Raw genomic sequence first — 13663 nt, forward strand, 5'->3', positions numbered from 1 at the left:
GCTTTTACCAGCAACCCCCACCACCCCACCACCGCGCCGGCCGAGTCGACACCGGCTGCCCGACGACTGTTCACCACCCCGAGTTCAGCGCGGAAAAGACCCTCGGACAGAGACTCGGGCCCAGAGTCACTAAAAATCATAAAAATGGCCGAAAAATACTCCTCCGCCTGATTTGTTCACTCCACGAAATCTGGGCAGTCTTGGTTTTTAAGTCTTTCCGTGGAAGGTCTCCTGTCCCCCACCTGCCTTCCCTGCCTCGGTTTCTCCGCGCCTCCGGGCCGCGCCGGCACCGGCACCCGCACCGCCCGGCTCCGCGAGGCCTGCAGTGACGGCGGAGACGCGGGTGTCAGACGCGCAAAACCGCTGACCGTTACCACCTCCGACTGGAGCCGGGAGACTTGCGTCTGAACAGCCCCTTGCGGGAGGCCTCCCGCAGACACCGAGGGAGACAGGAATTCGTCCGCGGGCGTGGCTCCGCACCCTCAGGCCTGCTCTAGATGCGGCTCCCCGCCCGGAGCTGCCCACCAGGCCCTGCAGCTTCGAAACAAGGCGCACGGACCGGCCAGGGGAACGCTTGGTAAAGAAGTGACAGGGAACACTTTACTCACCCAGATGTACAGTGGACGTATGCGTAGAGGTTATTCACGGAGTGAATTATCTCACTTACAAAGGAGATAATAAATGATCAGTTAATTAACGGCCACAAATTCCTCCCATCTCTCCGCATGTCCCCTTGCAAGGGGATTTTGCAGGATCTTCCATCAAGAGCTGGGGTCTACTTCTCCGCCTCTTGGACGTGACAAGATCTTGTGATTGTCAAAGTACAATGCGGTGGAGGTGATTTTGCAGGAGATCCAAGATGGGGCCTGGAGAGCCCTTCCAACTGCCCCTCTTGCTCTCTTGGGCCGCTGAGACCCACCACATGAAGAAACCCCGTCCAACCTCCTAGAGAATGGAGGAACAGAGGGAGAAAGAGATGCCGCCATCCTGGCCCCACCAGGCTTGTGGGCTGACACCCCAGACATGTCAGACTGACAGGTGACTGCAATCACGTGAATGACCACAGGCAAAACCAGCGAAAGAACTGCCCCACTGAGTGCAGCCCAAATTGTTAACCTGCAGAATCATAAACAAAAGAAACAGTGTTGAGCAGCTCAGTTGGGGTGAGGTTTGTTACAAAGATACACATGACTGCTAAACACATTTAGCATGGAATAAGAGGAGACAAGTTAGTAGAGTACTACTTTGGGGATCTTCTCATGGTCCTACGCATTGGGTCCTCTCTGTTCTTGCCACAGCATACAGCCTCCAAATCAAGGGGACCTTGGGCTATTTAAATTTATTCCAGGAGTAAACTGTCTCCTTGGGTCCTTGCACCAAGCCCAGAGCTGAAAGGCCCAGAATTTGCAAATCTCTATACTGGTAGAGGTGTGAATGAGTAGGCAGTGTCTAGATTCCTTGCCCGCTTTTCCAAACAGACCAGGCTGTGGGATCCTTACACCCCTCTAGCTGTATCTTGCCACTGCTGGCTGTCCGATTATCGAATGTCCTGGTTTGCCTTGTCGCCCATGACAAGGAGACCGGGGCTGAATCCACATGGAGAAATATTTGCATATTGAAGTAATTTAGAGATACCACATACTAACATCTGGTAACTTGTCGCCTAATATTTTTTCAAGGAAATCCTATAATGGAAATTCGCACTTGCGGTCATGGTGGCTGGAAGTTACATGTACAGTTCTTTTTTCAACTAGGTCTCCGGGACCTTCCTGTGGGGTTACCCACAAGATACTACATGTAGGCCAGACTTGTTTGCTTATACAAAAAAGCAATTATAGAAAGGAATATATGCATAATATAATATATTTGCCAATAACAACACAGAGAAAACAGAAAGTAAAACAGCAGATATAAATACCACTGTATCAAAAATAACCTAAGTTGTGAATGAATCAAACTGGCAATCAAATGGCAGAGACTGTCATTCTGGATTCAAACAAAAAGATACAACTGTATGTGGTCTATAGGAGATACACTTTAGATTCAAAGATAGGATAGTTGAAAATAAAAGAATCATAAAAAGATACATCATATGCACAGCAACCACGAGAATGCCGAAATGTCTATGTCCAACATTACACAAAATAGACTAAAACAAATACAAAGGTTCTAGAGATAAAGAAAAACATTTCACAATGATGAAAGGATCAATCCATCAGAAATATATAACAATTGTAAATACATATGCACCCAATGAAAGAGCACCAAAATTCACGAAGCAAAAACTTTAAGAAGTAAAGACTATTCAACAATAATGGTTGGAGATTTCAGAATCTTACTTTTTTTTTTTAAGATTTGGTTTACTTATTTGACAGAGAAAGACACAGTGAGAGAGGAAACACAAGCATGAGCAGGAGGAGTGGGAGAGGAAGCAACAGACTCTGCACTGAGCAGGGAGCTGGACACTGGTCTCGATCCCCCGACCCCAGGACCCTGGGATAACCTAAGCAGAAGGCAGACACTTAACTGAACCACCCAGGCACCCCAGAATCTTACTTTCAATAATAGATGGAATTAGACAAAAGATCAACAAAAAAATTAAAAATTTGAACCCTATTATAAACCAGACCTAACAGACATCTATAGAACATTCCACCAACAACAAATAAACATTCATCTCGAGTGCACATGGTACATTCTCAAGGATAAACCATATACTCAGCCACAAAACAAACCTTGATACATCTAAAAGGATCAAAATAATACAAAATATATTCACCAATCACAATGTATGAAATTAGAAATTAATAACCAAGAACTTGATAGAACTTACAATTATGTGAAAATCAAGCAATGTACTCTTAAATAACAAATGGGTTAATGAAAAAAAAAACAAAAGAACAGGAAATACTTTAAGATAAATGAAAACGAAAGCTTAACATACGAAATCTTACATGATGCAGCTAACACAGGGCTTAGAAAAACACACACAGCTATAAATTCTTATGTTAAAAAAGAAAACAGATCTCCAATTAATAATGTAACCTTAAGGCACCAGAAAAAAACAGCAAACTAAATCTAAGCAAGCAGAAGTAAGGAAATAAATATTAGAGTGGAAGTTAGTGAAACAGAGAACAGAAAACAATAGAGAAAATCAACGAAACCGAGAGCTGGCTTTTTGAAAAGATCAACAAGACTGACAAACCTTCAGCTGATTGACTAAGGATAAAAGAGGGTGGACTGAAACTCCTAGAACTAGAAGTGAAGGAAGGAAGCATCACTACTGACCTTATAGATATAAAAAGACTTATCAAGGGATACTGTGAATAACAGTACACCAAAACATTAGATTACTCAGATGAAGTGGACACAGTTTCGGAAAAGTACAAACTACTGAAACAACTCAAGAAGATTAGACAATATAAACAGATCTATAATACACAAAGAGATTGAATTAGTAACCAAAAGACTACCCACAGAGAAAAGACCATTCCCAGGCATCTTGACTGCTGAATTCTACCAAATGTTCAAAGAAGAATCTATATCAATTCTTTACAAACTCTTATTTTTTAAAGATTTTATTTATTTTTTACAAGGTTTTATTTATTTGCTAGAGAGAGAGCATAAGGAGGGGGAGTGACAGGCAGAGAGAGCCCAACATGGGGCTCAATCCCAGGACCCTGGGATCATGACATGAGCCAAAGGCAGATGCTTAACTGACCGAGCCACCCAGGCGCTCTCACAAATTCTTTTATCAGCACCACACTCTAACCAGCTGAGCTAACTGGCCCATACAAATTCTTTTAAAAAATAGAAGAGAAGGAAAGACTTCCTAACTGATTTTATGAGGCCATTATTACCCTGATGCCAAAACCAGACAAAGATATCACAAGAGAACTACAGACCAATGTTTCTTATGAACATGGACACAAATCCTCAGCAAAATACTAAAAAACTCCAGCAACACATAAAAGGAATTATATACCATGACCAAGTGGGATTTATCCCAGGAAAGCAAAGTGAGTTTAACATGTAAAAATCAACTATTGTAGTATACCACATCAATAGAATAAAAACCAAAAACCACGTGATCACTTCAATAGATGCAGAAAAACACTTGACAAAATTCAACACTCTTTCCTGATGAAAAATCTCAACAAACTGAGAACAGAAAGATACCTCTCCAGCCCGACAAAGGTCATCTGTGGGAAAAAACCCACAGTCAAACTATAAATGCCATTTTTCTTTCATTATGGTGTCGGTGGGTGAACTAACTTAAAAAGTTTTAATGCTGTCAAGTTAGTCAATTTTTTTCCTTACTGCTGTCATGTTGTTCATGTTTATGAAATTCTTCCTTATCCCAAGCTTACAAATACATTCTTCTTTATAATTTTCTAAAATTTGTATATATTTGTCTTTTACATGTAAGTCTTTAACTCAAACAGTTTTTTTTTTTTCTCTATGATGAAGTACTGGTCAATACACTTATGCTCATTTTTTTCTAGAACTAATTACCTAAAAATTTGTTCCCCCCCATCTGTAGTGCATCCTCTCTTCTCTGTCAGGCGTCCACACTAGCATAAACTCTCTGTTATGTTTGACGTCTCTGTTTACCTATCCTGGCCAATGCCATGCTTATTTTAATTACTGTTGAGACTTTGAGTCTTTTTTTAAAAAATTTTAAAAGATTTTTATTTATTTATTTGACAGAGAGAGATCACAAGTAGGCAGAGAGGCAGGCAGAGAGAAAGGGGGGAACAGGCTCCCTGCTGAGCAGACAGCCTGGGACCCGGGGATCATGACCCAAGCTGAAGGCAGAGGCTTTAACCCACTGAGCCACCCAGGCACCTTGAGTCTTATTTTTTTTTCTAAAGATTTGTTTATTTAAGAGAGAGAGTAAGCACATGAGTGAGTGTGGGATGAGGGGCCGAGGGACAGGGAGAGAGAGAATCTTAAGCAGACTCCATACTGGGCTCAGAGCCCAAGGCTGCGCTTATTTGACCTCTCAACCCTGAGATCATGACCCGAGCCAAAATCAAGAGTCAGATGCTTAATGGCTGAGCCACCCAGGCACCCCTCTTTTTCCACTTTAAATACTATTTTTCGGAGGTGCCTGGCTGTCTCAGTTGGTAGAACATGTGACTCTTGACCTTGGGGTTGTCAGTTTGAACCCCATTGTTGGGCATAAAGATTATTTTAAAAATTTTTTAAAAATTGTGTGATGATGAAATGAGTTAATATTTTTAAAGAATAAGTATTATTTTTCCTTTTTGGAAAAGACAGAAGCAAATGGGCGTTAAATGGCATTGCTTTCTTCTGCCAAAGGTAATACTGCACCATTTTCCTGCTGTGGTGGCTTTATCTCTTCCTCATCCCTTTCTGCTATAAGCTTTTTAAAAGCATGTGGGGCACCTGGGGGCCTCAGACAGTTAAGTGGCTGCCTTTGGCTCTGGTTGTGATCTCGGTGTCCTGGGATCAGGCCCTTTGTCAGCTTCCCTACTCCCTCCCCATGCTCATGCTCTGTCTCTCACTCTCAAATAGATAAGTAAAACCTTAAAAGAAGAACACCTCTGCACACCAAATAGCATGGAGAGTGTGGGGGACAGTCAGGGAAATCGTAGCTGCAAGACAGGAGTTCTGTTTATTGACACGACTGAAATTAAGCGTCTCAAGGCAGAGACCATTGAAGTTGTTAATTTTTGTCCCAAGTAACAGGAGGTGTGTATGGACTTTAAAATACATCAACATTTGTTTAATTAATAAGTGATTTATTCCTAGAAGAGGCTGAGGTCTACATGAGATTAGCCTTCACTCAGCAGCCATTTCATCATGAATTCATGTCGTGATGGGTTCTGAACACCTCATGACTTCCCAGCGCTTTGCTCCTGAATTCCCTGCATTTCCTTTCTTCCTGCCTTTCTCCTGAAGGTCGCCTGTACGTTCTGCCCTCACTCATTACTCTCTTCATGTCTTCCATAAGTCTTTATCATTGAATAGTGAAAATAAATTGTGTTTTGGAGCTCTTGGGATTATTAGGAAAACAAAGAGCGTATTGTTCATTTTCTCTCTGTGTTGACCTCCGTATTGACATCACCGGCACACTAACAGCCACCTGCTCGTTAGTGAGAACTTGATGTGATGTGTGCGAAGATGGCTGTCACATGGTAGGCAGCTTGTGAACGTCAGTATTCTTTTCTTCTCTTCCTGCTTGCTTCTCTCTTACCTTCCTCCCCCTCCCCACCACCTTCCTTTTCCTCTTATTCCCCGGCTTCTTTGCCTTTTCTGCTTCTCATCTTCCAGTCCTAGACTCCCAAAACACCTTCGGTCCCCATTGGCTCTGTCTTGCCCAGGATGTGAGCCAGAGAACTATGCGATCTCACATGTCACTATCAGCCTTGATGTCTTCCAGTGGCAGCCTTCTGGCCCCCGGAAGGTAAGGACCCCAGGGGTAGCAAAGCTCTTCTGGCCTCTAGTTTTCACTTTTAGCCTGGTTGCAGGATGGATGTGTCAGGCTTTCAGGAGGGAGTTCTGAAATAAGCCTGCCATGTTTTCTTTTGGGTCTAGATCATTTGTTCTTCTCATGCTGGAGGGGTGCTCCAAAGCTACTCCAGAGTTTATCAGAACCTCTTGAAGCTCAGACATCTGGGAAAGCAGAGTCTTAGTCTAAGGCTACTTGGATCTGATCTGTGAGATGGGACCATAAAGAAAAAGTTTCCTTACCACACAAGAGCCCGTTACTACAGGTGAGCAAAGGTTAACAGTCACAGATAGTTAGGAATTAGTAACACCATGTGAGGGGTGGGATGACGTCACAGACTGAGCCCTAACTAGGTAGGAATAACGGAATTGGATTCCTTCCGTCTCTATTAACCACATGATATGGTATATCACTCCCCCTCCGCGAGCTACAAATATGTAATGTAAATGACAAATACAATTTATTGTGCGCAGGCCAAATGTCATGCCTCGTACGCAGTGCTTTTTGGGTGTATTTTAATCATATTTTTTATTTTCTGTATTTCCTGATGCTTTGACATCTTGGGGCCTTGCCAACCCTAGAAAAAGACTGTCCCTGTCCCCGAGGGCTAATCAATTCCCAGAGGCAGTAAACAACCCCCTGTGACTATGCCTTTTCCATGCAAACCAGCCAGTCCAGAGTTCCTGCTCCAGATGGTTTCCCTATCAAGTTCCTGTGCTCTAGGCCACTATTCTCCTGCCCTAGTCTTCCCAGGGCCAGGTACCAGATCACTCCGGACAGCCGTGAACCATTTAAACCTCCCAGTCCTAAGCCTGTTTGCCCTGCCTCACTCATTCCTCCCACAAAAACCACAGAGAAGGCTCTTGCCGCCCCCGTCTCCGCCTCCTGCCTGACCCTGGCACTTCCTCATATGCCACGGCTTTGGTTTCTGGGGAATCTCTGTGTACAAAAACTTCTTTCATGACAGTCAAATCCTGTGTGTTTTACCACATCCGATTAAAACAAACCAAGGGCATATTCCAAAACAATATGTTAACCTTTAACCTCATGAGGCGGGTACCCAGTAGTGTGGGACTGAATGCTGTCATGTCTACAGTGACGGCAGCAGAAGAGTTTTGCAAGACTGCCCTCAAGGGCTTTGGGGTTTTGAGGCAAAATTCAGTGTCCTTGTGCTACTATTCTCATTTAGAAGCCCCAAGAAGTGCTTAGAGGTCTAGAGAAAGAAATGATTTCTATCTTCAAAAAAAGCTTTCAAAGTCTCATAATCCACCAGCCCTGGCTCAGGCCAGAAACCAACTCTACCTGGAGTTCATTCAGTTCCAGAAAGGACCTGGAGGAGGCAGGGGGATGGAGGGGCCAGGGTCAGACAGACAGGCAGAACAGGAGAATTTCAGCCAAGTAGAGCCCCTTTTGGTCTGGATTGTATGATATGCTCTCAGAGCTCCTCAATGAAGACCACTGATGACCGATTAAAATAAGAAACGAAAACTGTGTAATAAATAAAGTTTTTCTATCAGATTCTTGGGCTTCTGTGGAGTAAAAACGAAAGGGGCTTCTTGGATGGAAGCTTAGCAGAGGTGTACTCCCCAGTCCTCTCATTTTCCTGCTGCTGTTAACACATCCTCCACGGCTCATATTTTCATTCACCCAGGCCGTTATGATACGTTACCATCTATTTGCTCTTACAAGCTATTATGTTGTAATACATCTATATAATCTAATAACTTACCTTTGTATGTAATATCATCTGAGAATAAGGACAGTCTTCTTTCTTCCTCTCTAGTCATGTGACCTTGTACTCCCTTTTTTGCTCATGACTGAGAAAGGCAAGGAAAGACTCTCACAGAAATCCATAATCTTGAATAGAAGTGATAAGAGTTAGTGTCCCTGATTTGTCACCAATCTCAAACAGAATGTTTTCATTATTCTGCATATATTCAATATTTCACATTAAAGATTGATGTTGGTGACAATTTTTCAAAGATGCCAGGTTAAAGAAATTACCTTCTACGGTTAGGTTGCTTGGAGTTTTGATGGTGAAGGAATGCGGAGTTTTAGCAAAACCTTTTTCTGTCTCTACTGAGGTGATCATGTGGTTTATTTCCTTCTTAATGTGCAAAGTGGAATGATTTATTTTCTAATGGTAAACCAGCCTTGCAATCCTGCTATAAACTCAAGACCCAAATGACTTACAATTCATTTTACATGTGACTGCGTTCATTTTCTTAACTTTCAGGATAATTCGCATCTGTGTTCCAGAGTGAGACTGACCTGCGATCTTCCTTTCTCATAATGTCCCTATCCGGTTAGGTATGCAGGTAATACCAGCCTCAGTTTGGTAGTTTCTTCTTAAAAATTGAATATAAACCCAACATATGGCCCAGCCATTCCACTGGTACATATTTATCCCAGAGAAATGAAAGAATATATCCCCACAGGACTATACACAAACATTCATGGCAGCTTTATTTATAACTGGAGGTAATATAAATATTCATCGATGGGCAAATGGGTAAACAAATTGTGGTATATCCATGCAACAGAATACTATCTAGCAATAAAAAGAAGTGAATTACTGATTCAAGCATCATGGGTGAATCTCAAAATAATAATGTGGGTGAGCGTATAAAGAGAGCCCATATTGTAGGATTTTATAAAAGGGCAAACATAATGACAAGAGGCAGTGGTTGCGGGAGGGGGGTGGTCTGTGTTCATTATTTCTATTGTAGTGACGGCTTGATGAGTTTATACCTGTGTCAAACTCATACATGTGTTTAAATATATGTAATTTACTCTAAGAAAACTGCCTCAACAAATCCATTTAAAAGGTACATTAACTGGTAAAAAAAAAAAAAAAAAAATCTCTCGATGGCACTCTGCAAAACCTGATTGTGTATCTTGTCTTTCTCCCTCTTACTTTCCTACACTGTGGAAGTGTGACCTCCCTGGGCCCAGGCTGGCCACCCTGGAAACGGACCGGAGGGCTGTGGGGCGATTCAGAAAAGCCTTCACCGGGGCTCCTGCCCCCTCACAACCGCGGCGCGGACGGGAGAGAACCCCGGGGGCTCCCCAGGGCAGGTCAGGGGGCGTTTTCTTCAGAGCTTAGGTGGGACTGGGCTCGGGCCGCCGGCGAGAGCACCCGCGCGCCGCATGGTCGCGCTGCTTCCGGGGCCGCACGTCCCCCACCCCGTTCCATCCCCAGCCGGGGGCGACCTTCCCTGTTCTTGAAGCGCGAGCCCGTGGGACCTCAGGCCGAGTCCGCCGGGTGCAGACTGGTTTGGTCCGGCGCGCGCCAGACGGGGCTCCCGCCCCCCGCATCCCTGCGCCGCGCTGCTCCGGGGGCGCAGCCTTCTGGTTGGTTCCGGCGGGGACAGCCACCGAGCGTGGGGTTCCGTGGCCGGGGTGGGGGACCCGCGGCGGTTCCCGCTCTGAGTTACCTCCGATCAGATCGATTGCTTTGGAAGTTTTAGGGAAGCCTCCGGGAAGCAACGGATTTTCGCCGTGGGAAGACCTTGAGAACGAACTGAAAATATGTCACAGTTTAAGACTCTTCGTAACGGATCCTCCTCCTTGAATCTCACTTGCCGCGCCGTCTTGCTCTGTCGTTTCGTCCACTTCGTCTCCATCTCCGCGGGCTCCGCCGCGTTCTCTTCTCTCGCCTGCCCTGGGGGCTGCAGGCTCGGGGCGGGTCTCAGGCCCGCGGGCAGGGGCCCGGCTGAGCAGAGGTGCGGGGTCGGCAGGTGGTCCCGCGGCCTTGGGGGAGGGGGCGTGAGCCCGAGTCAGCGGGAGTCACGCCTCTGCTCTGGCTGCCCGCGTGCGGGAGCGGACTCCCCTCGGGAGCGGCGGCGTCCACACCGGCTCAAAACAGCGGGTTTTCCGTGCGTCTGCTGTGAAATCCTCGCGCGCGGCCGCGGGGCGCCGGGAGCGGGAGGAGGTCATCGCTGGCCCAAGTGACCGAGAGGGACCTGCGCTGCAGGGGCCGAGAGGGCAGAGCCTTCGCGCCGCACGCGGCTGCCCCTGCCCCCGCCGCGCGTTTCCTGCAAAGGTTGGATGCGAGCGCCGCCGCCTCCTGCATGGGTCCCCGCGGCCTGCCGGGCCGCAGTGCCCCATTTCCTTTGGGAGACGGGGAATCGGGGTCCTGAGGGTCAAGACACACAGGCCTGGGGGAGAGCAGCGTGAAAAAGGGAGCTACAACCACGAAGGGATTCGAACCCTCAATCTTCTGATCCGAAGTCAGACGCCTTATCCATTAGGCCACGTGGTCTAACCACTTCAATCTTGCAAAAAATACGTCAAGTGTTGAGAATCCGGCCTCTCCGGATTATTTGCGGATTGCCCGTGGATTGCCCTTTGCAGCCCAACAAAGTCACGTTACTTCTCCGTTAATTCCCCTTCAGAGAACGTGGCTGCCACTCGCCAAAGCCAAATCACTTCACAGGGTGACAGGCGAAAGCACAGCGGGATTCTGACTTCCTCCACACACCCCCCTCCGACTCCACGTGTCCTTTGTGAACGGAAGTGCGTACTTGTACGGCGCCCCCGCTCTGTGAGCCTCCTTCACGTGTAAAGACAGGAGGAAAGGACCAGCCATCCTTCTGTGATCAGGGCCAGACTTCCAGGTCACCTTTAGGAGGACAAAGTCAGAACGGAGACCCCTGGGAGTAAAGGAAAATCACCACGAGGCGTACAGTAAGCTTGGTGCAATGCTGCTGGGACAGTGTCAGGTAGGGCGGGATCCAGGGCACCTCCGAGGCCTTGGCCCTCCTGGAAACCGCCCAGAATGGAGCCGCCAGTGCCTTCCAGGGAACTTTGTATGAAGGCGCAGAAGGTCCGAGAAAGGGCCATCCTCTTGGGCAGCCACACATACCGATAGCCCCAAATCATTCAATAAATTGAATAAATAGATAATTTTTTTCCCCACAGAGAGAATGCCAAGCCCCGATATTGTCATCTGGAAGATCCGCAAAATATTCCAAGGAGAAAAATTTCAAGTGGACAAAAACGCCTCCAAATATAGTGACAGAGGGAAGTCTTTCCATCTCATTTTATAAGCCTGACTTTGTCCTAAGGTCAAAGCCAGACAAAGACAATGTGAGAAAGGAAAATCACAGACAAGGAAATTTCTTTAACCAGATTTTTAAAATACAAAAACAATATGCAGAAAACAGTACTTAAAGGTAAAAAATTCAAAACATTCTGTTTGAGACTGGGGACACCTGGAGTAGACGAGGAATTGCCATTTCTATTCCCTACCAGACAAAAGGAAAAATTAAAAAAAAAAAAAAGGTATAATGACTAGAAAGGAAGAAACAGAGCTGTCTTTAAAAAACAAACAAACAAAAAACCAGACTGTATGCTTGTGTACAAAGATCAACTAAATAAACAAAAATAAACTATTATAATTAGTAGAAGAGTTTTAACACGTTTTCTTGACAGCTGTAACAATTTATAAAAGCAATTACATGCAATAAAGAAAAATCTAGAAACTACACAAAATAAGATAGTAACATGATATGTCAATAACAAGAAAATCTCTCAAAACAAAGATAGCATGGTTTCATTTATAGAAACTACAAACTAAGTATACTAAATAATCTATTTTTTATGGATAAATCATAATATTTAAAAGAAAGAGAATGATTACCGTAAGTATTGTTATACTGGTTATCTCAGAGTGAGAGAGACATGTAACAGGGAAATGTTCTCTTTCTTAATTGGTGGCTTTTTCTTTTTTTATCTGAAATGTAACAAACATCCAGGAAAGTATTGAAACATACATATATACAGATGACTATTTGCAAAGAGAACGTATCTGTGAACATTCACCCAGACCTTTTGTTCCACTTTATTGCCACTGTTTCCATCAAATGAGAACCAGAACTAAGTTTGTCAGTTGAGCTATGTCAGGAAATAGAATATCACTGGCTAGTCTCACAGCAGGAGGTGTCCTCACACACCTTGCAATCACATTTTCATAAGGTAACCACTCTCTTGACTTCTGACACCACTTACTGATTTTGCGCATTTAGTAACTTAGAGAAATAGAGTTAGACAAAATGTACTTCTATGCCCAGCTTCTCTCAAGTAGCAACAGGTGGGAGTCGCTGATGCTGCATTTAACAATGCTCTTTTTTGTTGAATTGTATGAATATGTCTCAACGTACTTATCCATTCTTTTCATGATGGACATTTGGGTTGTTTCCAGTTTGGGGAGATCAAGAATTTGGCTGTTAAGAATGCCCGTGCAGGGTGACTGGGTGGCTAATCAGTTAAGCACCTGATTCTTGATTTTGGCTCAGGTCATTATTTAGGGTTGTGAGATCAAAACCTGTGTCACCTGCTCAAGATTCTCTCTTCCCCTCTCCTCCTGCCCCTCCCCTGTGCTCTCTCTCTCCCCTCTCTAAAAACAAACAAACAAATAAAACCCACCACTCTTGTAAATCTCTTTTGTGTGTGTGGACTTGCGCACAAATTTTTGGGGTATAATGATTAAGAGGTTGACTACTACTGATGTTTGCTGATAGCATCCAAGACTCATCCCTCCACAGACGGCTCAGCCAGCTCCTGAGAAAGAGCACAAGCTCCCTCTCTTGGCACCAGTGGGAAGGTCGAACTGCACAATCCTGGTTCAGACTCAGGAACCTTCATCCAGCCGCACCCTCCAGCCACAGTAACAGCCAAAGCTACTCACCCATCCTTGCTCTCTCAAACCATTTTTGGACCTCTTTGGGAGCCTTGTCTGCTCTCCCCAGAAAGCCTCATTATATAAGAAACATTTTCATATCCTCCTGGTGCGCATGTAGCATTATCAGTCCTGTGATTTAAACCAAATGGGGGTGGGGCACTTACTTTCAGCCAATTGATTACAGGACAGATGTGTACTGAGGACTGGAATTGCTGAATCATGGCAAGAATGTGTAACTCTCCTACAAACACAGTTGCAAGCAGCCTATGTGATTTCCATACATCTGTAATTACATAGAAAAGAAATGGACAAGCTGAAAACACCCAAGAATGAAATATAACAAACTAGAGAGGCATCTTGGTAGCTCAGTCCTTAAGCATCTGCCTTTAGCTCAGGTCATGATTCTCTGGTGTGGTATCAAGCCCCGCATCTGGCTCCCTGCTGTGCGGGAAGCCTGCTTCTCCCTCTCCCACTCCCCCTGTTTGTGTTCCCTTTCCAGC

At 45.0% G+C, this 13663-nt stretch overlaps 1 non-coding gene across 1 annotated transcript; it reads right to left on the reverse strand.

The window, feature by feature from the left end:
• Positions 1-10669: 10669 nt before the first annotated feature.
• On the reverse strand, positions 10670-10742 carry TRNAR-UCG. Its single transcript has one exon. It is a non-coding gene; the product is annotated as a tRNA-Arg (tRNA).
• Positions 10743-13663: the final 2921 nt, after the last annotated feature.

Source organism: Lontra canadensis, unplaced genomic scaffold (assembly GCF_010015895.1).
Source record: "Lontra canadensis isolate GAN:19392208 unplaced genomic scaffold, GSC_riverotter_1.0 scaffold194, whole genome shotgun sequence".
NCBI classification, from domain to species: domain Eukaryota; kingdom Metazoa; phylum Chordata; class Mammalia; order Carnivora; family Mustelidae; genus Lontra; species Lontra canadensis.